Source organism: Elephas maximus, chromosome 16 (genome assembly GCF_024166365.1).
Source record: "Elephas maximus indicus isolate mEleMax1 chromosome 16, mEleMax1 primary haplotype, whole genome shotgun sequence".
NCBI lineage: Eukaryota > Metazoa > Chordata > Mammalia > Proboscidea > Elephantidae > Elephas > Elephas maximus.
In genome coordinates this window covers 65,178,363-65,192,891 of record NC_064834.1, presented here as the reverse complement: position 1 = coordinate 65,192,891, position 14,529 = coordinate 65,178,363, and the positions used below count along the sequence as shown (strand labels likewise).

Below are 14,529 nucleotides of genomic sequence, written 5' to 3'. Positions count from 1 at the left end.
CATATAAGTTTATATACACCTTACTCCGTACTCCCACTTGCTCTCCCCCTAATGAGTCGGCCCTTCCAGTCTCTCCTTTTGTGACAATTTTGCCAGCTTCCAACTCTCTCTATCCTCCCACCCCCCTCCAGACAGGAGATGCCAACACAGTCTCAAGTGTCCACCTGATATAATTAGCTCACTCCTCATCAGCATCTCTCTCCTACCCACTGTCCAGTCCCTTTCATGTCTGATGAGTTGTCTTCGGGAATGGTTCCTGTCCTGGGCCAACAGAAGGTTTGGGGACCATGACCGCCGGGATTCCTCTAGACTCAGTCAGACCATTAAGTACGGTCTTTTTATGAGAATTTGGGGTCTGCATCCCACTTATCTCCTGCTCCCTCAGGGGTTCTCTGTTGTGCTCCCTGTCAGGGCAGTCATCGATTGTGGCCGGGCACCAACTAGTTCTTCTGGTCTCAGGATGATGTAGGTCTCTGGTTCATGTGGCCCTTTCTGTCTCTTGGGCTCTTAGTTATTGTGTGACCTTGGTGTTCTTCATTCTCCTTTGCTCCAGGTGGGTTGAGACCAATTGATGCATCTTAGATGGTCACTTGTTAGCATTTAAGACCCCAGAAGCCACATTTCAAAGTGGGATGCAGAATGTTTTCATAATAGAATTATTTTGCCAATTGACTTAGAAGTCCCCTTAAACCATGGTCCCCAAACCCCTGCCCTTGCTCTGCTGACCTTTGAAGCATTCAGTTTATCCTGGAAACTTCTTTGCTTTTGGTCCAGTCCAGTTGAGCTGACCTTCCATGTATTGAGTATTGTCCTTGGGAATTGGGTTTTATTATGTTCATGAAGCTGTATCAGTGTAGGGTATGTCCTAAACCTAATCACTTCTAGTTATAAAAAGAAGGATTAAACACAGGAGTAAGCAGAAATGCGAAAAGATAGATGCCACGTGGAGCTCTCCAAGGAACCCAGGACTCGAAGGCTAGAGAAGCTGAGACAAGGATCTTCCCCTAGAGCTGTCAGAGAGAGAGCCTTCCTCTATATCAAGTGGCCTGAATTTGCACTTCCAGCCACTGAACTGTGAGAAAATAAATTTCTACTCTTTAGTGTCAACCACTTGTGTTTGTTATAGCAGCACTAGGGAGCTGAGCCAGGCACATACCTGAGACTTCTAATTTTAGCTGTGAAGCCCAGAAAGTGCATCATTATCATTTTAATCACAAACACATGATACATGATTCAGATAACCTTACTTTAAGCAAGTGCCTGTGGAGTTTAAGCACAGAAAGGGCTCACGCAAAAGGAAAATTCAGGCTTTTTTCTCAGTATAATTTAGCAAGGAAAAATAAAAAAATACCTTAATAATGATGTTGTTAGGTGCCGTCAAGTCGGTTCCGACTCATAGCGACCCTATGCACAACAGAATGAAACACTGGCTGGTCCTGCGCCATCCTTACAGTCGTTGTTATGCTTGAGCTCATTGTTGCAGCCACTGTGTCAATCCACCTCGTTGAGGGTCTTCCTCTTTTCCACTGACCCTGTACTCTGCCAAGCATGATGTCCTTCTCCAGGGATTGATCCCTCCTGACAACACGTCCAAAGTATGTAAGACGCAGTCTCGCCATCTTTGCTTCTAAGGAGCACTCTGGTTGTACTTCTTCCAAGACAGATTTATTTCTTCATTCTTTTGGCAGTCCATGGTATATTCAATATTCTTCGCCAACACCACAATTCAAAGGCATCAATTCTTCTTCAGTCTTCCTTAGTCACTGTCCAGCTTTCACATGCATATGATGTGATTGAAAATACCATGGCTTGGGTCAGGCACACCTTAGTCTTCAAGGTGACATCTTTGCTTTTCAACACTTTAAAGAGGTCCTTTGCAGTAGATTTACCCAATGCAATGCGTCTTTTGATTTCTTGACTGCTGCTTCCATGGCTGTTGATTGTGGATCCAAGTAAAATGAAATCCTTGACAACTTCAATCTTTTCTCCATTCATCATGATGTTGCTTATTGGTCCAGTTGTGAGGGTTTTTGTTTTCTTTATGTTGAGGTGTAATCCATACTGAAGGCTGTGGTATGGATTGCACCTCAACATAAAGAAAACAAAACCTCAATAATAGGTTGTAGAAAATCTATTTTTTTGCCCTTTGGGATTCAATACATTCAAATTCACCCCACAGTTTCTCTGCATTAAACTAGCTCACACAAAAAAAGTCTAGGGAAGACCAAGACAAGTCAACACGCAGGTCTTACTAAGTTCTCCCTCCGTTAAAAAGACAACACTGACACTCATTCAGGAACTAATTCCAGAGAAAACACCCAAGGCAGAGATAGGGAAAGGGAACAGTACAGGATTCTAGGAGAATCCCAAGTTCTAGAGACAATAGCAGAGAGGAGGTGGTGAGTCAACGTGTTTGGTCTCACAAGGGTGCAATAGCCTCTGGGGGAATTCCCTCCAACCTGAGGCACTTGAATCTGAGAAGTCCCTTAACATCTTAAATAAAGGCCCTCTCTTCCGTCTAGAACATGGATAGCGAGGCAGGAATGTCAACTTTTCATTTATGTGTCTTGGGGCCATCGGCTTCCCTACCTCCACTAACCAAAAACACTTGCCATTGTGTTGACGCTGACTCACGGGGACCCATGCATGTCCGAGTACAACTGTACTCCAACGGATTGTCCATGAATGATTTTTTGGCAGCAGACACCAGGCCTTTCTCCTGAGGTGACTCTGGGTGCACCTGAACCCCCAGCCTTTTGATTAGCAACCGAGTCTCTAGCCATTTGCACCACCCAAGGACTCCTCCACCTCCACTGGGGACGTGAGCTCTCCAAAACACACAGAAGACATTTCCTAATCATCTTTTGCAGCTCACCAAAGAGTGTTATCCCAACCTACGCTGAAAGTGATTTCTGGCACACGTCTGAGGCTGCCACCAACACCCTAAGCTGCTGAGGGGATGAAGCAGAAGTACAGAAAGTTTCTGCTGCTGTAAAGCACTCAGTGAACATGAGCTCCCTCCCACCACACTATGAGACAAACCTAACCAACTTCATCTTGCTCTGCTATGTGCCTCTGCTTGCCCAGTTCAATGTTTTTCTAGAGTCTCCAAAGCGTCTGCTCATTAAACAAAAATTACCTTGGCAGTTTGCAAATGGATACAAGCAGCATCAAGTTTAGGGATCACATGATTCTGGCTCTGGGCTGCTCCTTGGAAACCCTACTGGGCAGTCCCACAGAGTTGCTAGGAGTTGGAATCACTTAGATGGCAAGGGGTTTGGTTTTGGGTTTTTTATACCTGTGGATGTAATTCCACTTGGGAACAGTGTTTTCTTTATTATGTTAATGAGGCCTATCAGTGTGTGTTCTAAACCTAATCACTGAGTTATAAGGAACAGCATACACACAGAGCAGAGCGAGACAAACGGGGAAGATCTGTGCCACATGAAGACTCATCAAGAAACTGAAGCTAAAAGAGACAAGGATCTTCCCCCCAGAGCTGGCAAGAGAGAGAGAGCCTTCGCCTACAGCTGGGGCCCTCAGTTCAGACTTCTAGCCTCACAATACTCATTTTAAGAAGATGGATTCCACAAAAAAAATCCAACAGCTGCTACCCTCCAGAGAGCATTTGTTGCGTGCCAGGCACCAGCTCCAAACTTAGTGTCTGTCTTCTCTCTGCTAATCTTCACAACCAGCCAGTGAGAGTATATTATCCCCATTTTACAGATGAGAACACTGAGGCTCAGAGAAGTTACATGTTTTACCTCAGGCTACCCAGCTAATGGGACCCTGGTGCAGTGGTTAAGTGTTTGGCTGCTAATCAAAAGGCTGGCAGTTAGAATCCACCAACTGCTCCTTGGAAACCCCATGGGGCAGTTCTACTCTATCCTATCGGGTCACTATGAGTTGGAATCCACTTGACGACAATGGATTTTGGTTTTTACCCAGTTAATGAGTAGATCCAACTCCATTCTGGTGTCCCAGTGATCTGTTCAATCTGTCACCTTCCTGGTTTGGAGGAAAGACTCAAAAAGACGCCTCAGAATGGGTAACAAGAGAGTGATGATGGGGCTGGGAGGAAAGGAGGGACACTCTGCTAGAAGTCCAGGCTCTAGAAAAAAGGCTAAGGGCTATGAGCAGTAATAGATGAACTGAAACCCACTGCCATCGAGTCAATTCCGACTCACAGTGATCCTACAGGACAAAGTAGAACTGCCCCATAGGGTTTCCAAGGCTGTAAATTCTTATGGAAGCAGATGCCTCATCTTTCTCCTGAAGAGCAGCTGGTGGGTTCCAACTGCTGACCTTTTGGTGAACGGCCAAGCACTTTAACCAGTGTACCACTAGGGCTCCTTAGATGAACAGACACATAATTTAAAAACTCTGCCACCCTGAATTCTGCCCTTTGGAGGTTTTCCACCAGCTAATACCTGCCAGCAACTCCCACACTCCAGCTCTCTGCAGGGCTCTCTGCATTCTTGTACAAAGCTTCCTGAGCAATCTGTAACCCAAGGGCAGGAACAGGTCATTTGTTCCCAGCTGCACCTGGTCAAGCCTTTTCCATTCCAAAACACCTCGCTCATCCCATTTGTTTCATGACTCACGCTAATCCCATGCATGATTCTTGGCTTCTGGGGCTCTCGCAACTGGATTTACATGTCTCCCCCGCTCCCGTCTTCAGATCCAGAGCCCACACAAGGCCAGCAACAGTTGGGACAGGTGAGTGAGGTCTGCAGCAGGACACAGAGACAATGTTCCATGCTGCACCGCCAGGGATCACATTCCCCATGCCACAGGAAGAAACAAAGGCTAAAAAAGGGCAACTTTTGAAAAGAAGGGCCTGAGTGGAGATAGCTGAAGGCAGTTTTGCAGGACAATGCCCCCCTTCTCGTCTCTAATTGGAAATGAAGTGAGGGCACGGTGAATTTCCACCTCCTTACGAAATGACTTGACAGCACTGGGTTTTTTGGGTTACAAAATGCAATCCTAGCCCCAAATATTAGATTAGCCCTTGGCGGCCGCATCTGAATCCTGGGGATGTAAATCTGAGCCCATCATAAGAACAGCACCTGAATAGAAAAAAAAAATAGGAAGACTAAAATCAGAGATAACGTCTCCTGCCAGGAAGTTCTCGCTGGCTTTCTCTGGAACAATCCTCTTCCTTGTCCACTTGGCACAATACTTGGCTCAGGTCCAGACAATCAAGGAAGTGGGCCACAAGTTTCTAGTTTGATACGTCAGGGAGAATAGTTTAAACGCTACTCTGGAAGGTCATGCTCCCCTTAGCACTGAACCAGCAAAGTTTTAACATCCAACAGTCTTGACAACTGGAAGTCGGCACCTAGGGCTGAATGATGGGCCGTTCTGGATTCCCTAAGGGCTGCGGGGAGAAAGCTGGGCAGACAGAATAGATCACAGGTGCCCCCACCTTCACTGCAGCCTGCTAAGAGACATTTGCAGCCAGAAGAGCTTTCGATGTTTGCTTTGATGACGTTTGACAATCGTTTAGGTTGTGCAGGACACAAATTCACTGCAGAGGGGGTCTGGGAAGCACCAAAGTATGGGAGCAACCACACAGGACCGGAAGTTAGGAGATAGGATCCTAGCCTAGCTCTGCTTCTAACCAGCTAAGTGACTCTGCAGGCAACAAGCTCCCCTGTCTCAGTTCATTCATCTGTCTAATGGTGAGAATCTTAGTTTAACAAACTCAATTATGAAACACACACACACAAACCCAACCAGTTGCTGCGGAGTTGATTCCGACTCATGGTGATCCCATGTGTGATCAGAGTAGCCCTGTAATCCACAGGGCTTTCAATGGCTGGTATTTCAGAAGCAGATCACCAGGCCTTTCTTCTGGGGCACATCTGGCTAGCCTCAAATTGCTAACCTTCTGGTTAGCAGCTGAGAGCTTAAGGGTTTATGCCACCCAGGGACTCAATTGTTGTAAAGATCCAGTGAAACTGTATGAGAAAAAAAGTATGAAAAAGTCCCTGCTAAATTGTAAAACACTTTGTAAACACACAACCCACCACCCATCTGTCAGTTTGTCATATTGTGGTGGCTTGTGTGTTGCTATCCTGCTGGAAGCTATGCCGCCGGTATTTCAAACACCAGCAGGCTCACCCATGGTGGACAGGTTTCAGCAGGGCTTCCAGATTAAAACAGACTAGGAAGAAAGGCCTATTGATCTACTTCCAAAAATCAGCTAATATTAGTAAAACTTTGTCCGATATGGTGCTGGAAGATGAGCTGCCTAGGCTGGGAAGGCACTCAAAATATACAGTAGCCACAGCAATGGACCTGAGCATGCCAAGGATCATGAAGATGGTGCAGGACTGGGTAACATTTTGTTCTTTTGTACATAGGGTTGTCATGAGTCAAACCTGACTCAACAACAACATACGATGTTAAAAGTGTTATCATTATATTAATTTCATTTAACAGACTCATAACATCATAGGGTACACATTATTCCCATTTTTATAGATGAGGAAACAGTCTTGGAGGAGTTGACTTAAGGCCAAGGTCGCAGAGCTAGCAAACAGCAAGGTTAGAGTCAAGCGCAGGTCTTCTAACAAGGGTAGCTCCGCTGTGACAAAGGTGTGTGCAGTACCAAGATGGAGTGGAAAGGGCACAGGTGGGACTTGGAGAGATCTGACCATGAGCCTCTTGGGTAAATTCCTTAAGTTCAATCTCTCAATTTCCTTCTCTCTAAAATGAGGCTGACACCATCCCCATCCTATTACTTGGAAAGGTTGTTGCCAGGATCACAGGAGACCACAGGGCAAATGCCCCCCAGGCAAGGGCAAAGTGTCCCAAATTGAAATCAGGCAAATACAGTTCAACACAAGGGACTCAGGAATAGGAAAGGAAGTGGGGGAGGGGATCGAGGGTGGCAATCACATTCAGGGAAACACAGCAGATGATTTTATGGGAGAAAGAGGAAGGGTGAGCAGTCTGGAGATTCAGAAGATGAAAGGGTAAAGAAAAGGAGGGACTTCGGATGTATTCAGCTGTCCCAGGGCTGGCTTCAGCATGAGGCTGAAGCAGAAGCGTGGCATGGAATAGATCTGCCCCCCTAACGAGGTCCCCAGGAGACCTCCAATAGCCTCGTAGATGATGGAAGAGGTTTATTTAAAGATATATTTATTGGATAAAATAAAAAATTAGCAATTCTGTTACAATCTTCCCAATTAAAGCTTTTTTTTTTACTGGTATGAAGTACAGAAGTTTGAGGACCACTGTTCTAAAATGCCTCACAGGGCTGCTGATCTTTCCTTGTTATAATTACATAACACTTCATTCATTTAATAAAAATATTAAGCATCTGCTCTGTGCTAGGCACCCTCCCAGGTGCAGGCGATATACTGAAAATGATTTGCAACTGAAAGATACACACAGGCTACAGAGACATTATTAACAAAGGCTTCCCCATTTTCCCCAGTAGGTTATCCCCACCATCACCACTGCCAATTAACAATTGTGCCCTTTATAAGGCTTATTAAAGAGCTGGGAGTCCAGATTCCTGGCAGGCTCTGGAACTTTCCCTGGAGTAGTCCCCTCTCTGGGGGTCTCAGTTTCCTTCTCTGTAAAAAACAGGGGTCTCTGACTATGATTCACTCCAGAGACCTCAGCCTATAAAAGAGAGGAAAAACAGCCACTCTAAGCTCTGGATAAGGAACCCTGGTGGCTCAAGAGTTTAACTCGGCTGTTAACCTAAAGGTTGGCAGTTCAAACCCTAGCAACTGCTCCATTGTCAGGAGAAAGCCTGACAATCTGTGTCTGTAAAGACTACAGCCAAGGAAACTCTATGGGCCAGTTAGTTTCTACTCTGTTACATGGGGTCCATTATGAGTCAAAATTGACTTAATGGTACCTGACAAGTGCTGAATGGCAGAACAAAAATCAAAGTTAAATATATCACTGGTGGCTTTCAATCAAGCAGACAGAGACGATGAAGGAAGGAGTCCAACCCCATCCTTGGGCTTTATGTGGGGACCCAGTCGTGGAAATCCTTACATCACGCAGAGCTGGCTCTGAGCTGGATTTCTACAACTGAAGAGTAAGGGGCTATCCCACATGAAGAATCAGCTCAGTGGAGCTCTGAACCCCACCATTCACAGAATGGCTCAGGCTGCGGAGAGCCGAGAGTGTTTACCAGTTTGCTCCTGTGGTCTTTGCCAACTGCCGCACTACCTCCAGTCTCTGGCTCTGTTCTCAATAAATGCACAGCTATTAATACAATGCCACAAAACCGACATCATATTTTAGAGGTGAACTTATACAACACAGCAGTTCTATTCTAGGGTTTTTATTTTTAATTAAAGGAGCTGTAATTTGAAAGAGGTACAGATTTTAATTTATTCAGGTCTCCAAGGCACCAAGCACATGGATGGCATCCCCGCCGCCCTCTGGGTTGGAGGTCCATTGAATCCACAAGGAAATGGCTGCAAGGGTGCCCTCCTCCTTTCTCTTCCGCCCAGGTGCCTGGTGGTGGTGCCTAGAATATTTTAAATAGATGCACCTGTCCAGATTGGAAGGTGCAATCCTGAGACCCTCCCATTCAGGGTCCCAGCAGGTGGCTGAAGGACGGGTCCTGGGTGGGCGGCAGAAGGAGGAAAGGTTGGGCCAGGCGGGCCCTGGGTGGGGGTGGGGGAAAAGGAGAGAGGTGCCAGCCCATGCACCCACCACAGAGCACAAGTCCCCTGGACTTCCCTCATGGGCGAGTCTCTCAAGGCCCTGGGCCCCGCTTGCAGAGGCTTTGCTGAGGGCACTCCACTGCCCGGGGAAACTGAACGGAAATCATCTTAACACCTGCATTAAGTTTTGTTAAAGGGAAGGGGGAATGGGCAGGTCCCCAAAGCCTTTATCTTCTCCTGTGGTCGCCAGGGAAGGGACTCGAGACCGTGCCAGGCAGCTCGGGTTTAGTACGCGATTCTCGCCTCCACCCGCAGACACTGCGCCCGGTGCTCTTACCTGCGGTCCGACCCCTCGGCTAGGCGCGCCTTTGGGAACCAGGAAAGGGTCAGCTCCGTGCCCGCCCGCCCCTTCCACGAGCTCGGTTGCTAGCCCGGGCCGGCTGCGGGGAGCTGGCGGGGGGCGCGCGCCAGGTGCGCTCTCCTCCGGACGCCGGCTTCTCGGAACAGCACCCTCTCCGGCCGCTCAGGTGGGACGCAGACAATGCTAAACAAAGCTCGCACGGCCACTCCGCCGAGCCACCCTTGTCCACGGGGCCCTCAGGCTCGCACGTTGGCAGGGAGCGTCTGCAGGAGAGCGCTTTGCGCGCTAGGACAGTGAGTGGAGCCCAGCCGCCCTCCCGAGGCCGACAGCTGGCTCACGACGCACGGGTCCAGCGCGTGGAGGCTGCTTTCGGCCGTAACTCAGCAGGCGGCGCGCGGGCGGGCTCGCGCAGGGGGCGCTGCAGGCGTGCACGAGGGCGCCCCGGGATTCGGGAGCCACGTGGGACACCTGTAGTTCTCACCGAGGGGCGGCAGGGGGCCAGGGCCCGTGGCGCCCTCCCGAGGCACTGGGAGCCGGAACCCGGCCGGCAGCGCTCCCCGCGTCTTTTAACCAGGCGATGGCCAAGGTCGGCGCGTAAACAAAGGTACTTATCCTGGCGCGGGTCTCCCAGACTCGAGAAGTTCCAACAATGAGTGCTTTGCCATCTGCTGACTGCTACTCAGGATTTATTGCTCTGACCCATGCGAAAATGTTGACTTTGGCTTCGTTTCTGTTTGTCATGGCAATTGCCTTTTGTTTACCTGTCTTATTATTGCAGTTGGGCAGTGATAACGGGATCTTTTGGCCAGCATCCTCATTGAAGTCTAGAGGTACCTGATTTTTTTAAAAAAACCAAACAGCACAAAGCAAATAGCGCAATGTTAGGAACGATGCCTCTGTACATAGTAAGGGCTCAATAAACGTTGGCTATTATTGCATTATCTGTAGTTTTAATGTTTCATCAAAAATGTCATTGCATGCTGCATGTTCATTGCAAAACCAAACAAAAATACCAGTAAAGTTGAGAAACCACTTATGATCCCACCACCCAGACACGCATTCTGGTGTAACTGCGTCCAGTGCCGTTCATCCTACATACAAAATTTATATTTTTCAGCTGGTTTCCATACATACTGTATTGTGACCAGCTTTTCCATTTCCCGTCTTGAACATCTTTGTTATTAGCTACTACATGATGTTCTAATGTACTTAACCTATCTGTTATTGTTGAACATTAACTTTCAAATTTAATAATGCAATCAGGTATCTGTTTACTTTTGCCCAATGACTTCCTTAGATTAAACCGCACAAAGGAAAATGCCGTGGCTACAGGGCATATGCCTTTGGAGGCTCTTGATACATACGATGAAATTGCCCTCCAGGAAGTTTCGTCCATTTCCTCTTTCCCACGCACCTCCCCTCGTTATTTTTTCAATCTGACAATCCAGTTGGTAAATAATTTTCTTGGTTTGACACCTTTCCTTTAAAAAAAACAAAAAAAGTTCTAAAAATGTTACATTCCAGCCAGTGGTTCTCAGTTGGTTTCCAACCCTTCCCCCAACACTGAGGGCATCCGGGGAAAGTTGCCACACTAACTTACTTGGAGACCTCAGTGAAGAGGAAAAAAGGGGGCCCTTTTTTTCACTTTATTCCTTCCAATGACACTTACTGAGCCCCAGAAGTAGAAGCAGAGCCACGGCAGAGCAGCATAAGTAACTTAACAAGGAAGCCACCTGGGCAGGGAGCCTTGCCTAGAGGTCTCCACCTAGGGGAGCGGTGATCTCTACCTCTACATCAGCGCTGTCCCATAGAAATTTAATGCAAGCCACGTGGGTTAAATGTTCTAGTAGCCACATAAAAAAGTAAAAAGAAACAGGTGGACTTAATTTGAATGTCATTTAACCCAATATATCCAAAATATCATTTCCACGTCATGAGTACAGAAGATTTTCCACTTCTTTTTGTACTAAGTATCTTACACTTAGGTGTATCTTACACTTACAGCAGGCCTCAGTTTGGACTAGCCACAGTTTAAGTGATCAGTAGAGCTGAGGGCCTATTAAGGGCATATGCCCTGGATCTCGGCAAAGGGGAAATTCCACAGCTGACAGACGGCCCTTGCCCTCTCCTTCTCTCCTCACCCCTCCATGCAGATTGTTAAACATTTACCACCACACCTTTGCCTAACCCAGGTTTACCCTCGGAGAAAAGCCAGATTTCAGTTCTGAATGTTCCTGACAGTTTGCTGTCTTTAACTGGGAATATTTCACATTTTCCTCCCACGGTTACGAAGTGAAGGGCCACGGAAGGAGGGTGAGAATGGTCGCACAGCGAAGGGTGTAATCAGTTTCACTGAGTTGTACACTTAAGAAACTGTTGAATTGGTGTATGTTCTGCTGGGTGGGTTTTCAACAACAATATTTTTTTAAAAAGGACTAAAAGTGAAAGTACTGGAGATACCAGTTGGTTCCAACTCTTTTACATCAAAGTAAAATCAGCCAGTTGGACCAGGTGCCTCTCAGATGTGGATGTGGGATGTGGGAAGAAGGAAAGGCAGGTGGCCTAGTGTCTGGAGGGTGGTGAGCAGGAGCCTAGAAGGGGTAGAGGTTTTACCCAGAAAGAAGCTGGGCAGTTATTATTTTTGATTCATGACAACCCTTCCTTTGGGAAGTTTTATGGGAATTTAAAAAAGTCATCATGGAGGACCAACATCCAAGGACTTTGCTTTATTCATCTTTATGGCCCTAATGCTTGGTAACTGTACATAATAAAAGCCCTTTTGAGATGTGCTGAATTAATTCAAGGATCATTCTGTACAGTGTGTCTTTGGTTGTAAACACACAAGGCAGAGAGACGCTCTGAATTCCGTGGAGAGAAAACGGAGACTGCCATGCTCGGTGAGGTGCAGTGAGAGGCACCTGGTACATACAGCACAATCATCATGGCTTTGGAGATGAGGTGGCCTGGGGCTTCCCATCCAACTTTCCTGCCTATTGCTTTTGAGATCAAGAAAAGATGCTGAGCTTTATCTTCTTAATTGTGCTTTAAGTGAAGGTTTACAATCCAATTAGTCTCAGTCTCTCATACAAGAATTATACACACCTTGCTGTGTACTTCTAGCTGCTCTCCCTCTAATGAGACAGCACATTCCTCCTCTCCCCCTTGTATTCCCTGTGTCCATTCAACCAGCTCCCATCCCCCCCTTCCTTCTCATCTCGCCTCGAGACAGGAGTTGCCCACATAGTCTCATGTGTCTACTTGAGCCAAGAAGCTCACTCCTCACCAGTATCATTATCTTATAGTCCACTCCAATCCCTGTCTGAAGAGTTGGCTTTGGGAATGGTTCCAGTCCTGGGCTAACAAAGGGTCCGGGGAAGACACTTAACTTTTGACAGCTCCGTTTCCTGCTCTGTAAAGCTAAGGGTTGACGGCTACAGTGGATCCCAACCCTCTGAAGTTCCAACACAAATTCTTTGCTTTAGACCCCCAAATGATGAAGGCAAGGTGACCCACGTATGACAGACCCAAAGGAGGGTGGACAAGAGATGCAAAAATTGTAGATGTTCCCAGAACTTGAGCACCCACAACTTTTTTTTTTAATAAATGGAAGAACAGGAAACAATGAATATGAAATGGTAAAGAAACCATCCTGGAGGAGACAACAAATGGCCTGGTTTTGAAAAGCTCCACAGGCAGGTGATTAAGCCAGAGCAAGAACCCCAGTTCTCGGGGCAACAAGAGAGAGCACAGTCATCCCAAAGCTAACAGCGCTTTCCTTCCATGTGGAGCAGGGACCAACTGTTCTGAGGGTTCAAACATACATTCCCAGCTCCTTAAAACATAATTATGTACAAAGTTTTACTGGGTTTGCTTTTGGAGAGTGTGATGCTTTCTGGCCAAATCAACGTGGAACGCCTAGAAAGGCAAAGGCTTGGGTAATGCGAACACACGTTCATCATTCAGCCAACATCCAAAATTATATAAGCTCTCTCTGCATCAAAGTGCCCGTACTTCTCTGCTGTTTCCATCTCCCCTCCAAATGACCCGTATCACGAATTTTGTGTTTTTATGTATGCCTTCGACGGCACTGGGTTCTGGGTTTCGTACGCCTTAGTGTAAGTAGTCACAGAATGCATTTAGAGAGGACTCTCGGTGTACCCTGGGAGGAGGCACTGCAGACTCCTGCCTGCCTGACTAGCATCAGAGTCCATCTCAATTCCTGGAAGGCTCATATAGCAGGAGGTGAGTACTTCCTCATTAAAGGTTATCACACAAGGGCTTAACAATGACATCACCTCAGGGTCCCTAATGGGCATTTCAGATGATGGTTATGGTAAAAGCAGGGTTTTGAATTGGTTCATTCTGGTTTGACACCCCCCCCATTTGCATTTCTACCTCAGATATTCTTAATCAGAATATACATTTTAACAAGATCCCCAAGTGACTCATATATACATAATAATTTAAAGAAGATCCCCAGATGATTTTACATATTATGTTACCTTATGGATTATGTATACATAAGAATCACCCTGGTGGCGTAGTGGTTAAGAGCTACGGCTGCTAACCAAAGGGTCCGCAGTTCGAATCCGCCAGGCGCTCCTTGGAAACTCTATGGGGCAGTTCTACCCTGTCCTCTAGGGTCGCTATTAGTCAGAATCGACTCAACAGCACTGGGTTTGGTTTTTTTTTTTTGGTTAAGAATTGCCTGGGGATCTTGTTAAAATGTAGACTGAGTCAGTACACTGGGGGCAGAAATGTAAATTATCAGCAGGGGGTTCAACTGGAATGAACTGGTATGAAGCCACTGGGTAAAAGGAAAGCAAAAGAAAATGGCTAAGGCTGGGATTCCGTACCTTTAAGTATCCAGTTTTAGGTTATCTGAAAGCTACTGCTGAGATGCCAGAACTGCTCTAGGGAAGTTAAGACTTCAGCGTCTAAAGGGTTCCTTGAACAATGTTCAGGGCAACAGAAAACATGCTAACAGTCCTCTGGGTAAGCGTTCAACTCCCACCTTGTTCAGAGAGTGCTAATCTTATTGAACCTTACTTTCATCCCAGCAAGCGAAACCATTCTACCACTTCCTTAACGGCCATGTTTGCAAACACAGGCTGCCCTCCAATCCTTTTATTCTGGAATAAATAACTCTGACAATCTTCCGTATGTGTTAATGAGTAAGCCCTGCCTGGCTGCCGAACTACCTAGGCTGGTGAGTAGCCCAGAAGGCCTCTTTGGCCAATTCCAGAAGAGCTCCAGTTGCCAAATTCAGGCAGTAGTCACACTGGTGACAAGATCACTAGTAGTACTAATGGTTTGTTGCTTTTGGCTGCCAGCCTCCCGGTGCCCCTCATAACAACTTAATTCTCTCCTGGAATTCAGCAGTTTAGGGGCCTGCTGGTTAAAGGAGCCTCACGTACTGGTTTTCTGGAGAGTTTATTATATAGTCAGAGAGCTCAATTTCAGAACATTAGCCACCCTCCTTCACAGTTTTGAGCCTTTTACATTTCTGGCTGCCAGAGCAAAATA

At 46.8% G+C, this 14,529-nt stretch overlaps 1 protein-coding gene across 1 annotated transcript in view; it reads right to left on the bottom strand.

Annotated features, from left to right (window-relative positions):
• VWA2 (von Willebrand factor A domain containing 2) overlaps positions 1-9,274 on the bottom strand; it is a 45,960-nt gene extending 36,686 nt beyond the window's left edge. The window contains exon 1 of the mRNA XM_049855696.1: positions 8,980-9,274. The gene's annotated coding sequence lies outside the window, so the exon portion shown is untranslated. The remainder of the gene's footprint in view (positions 1-8,979) is intronic.
• Positions 9,275-14,529: the final 5,255 nt, after the last annotated feature.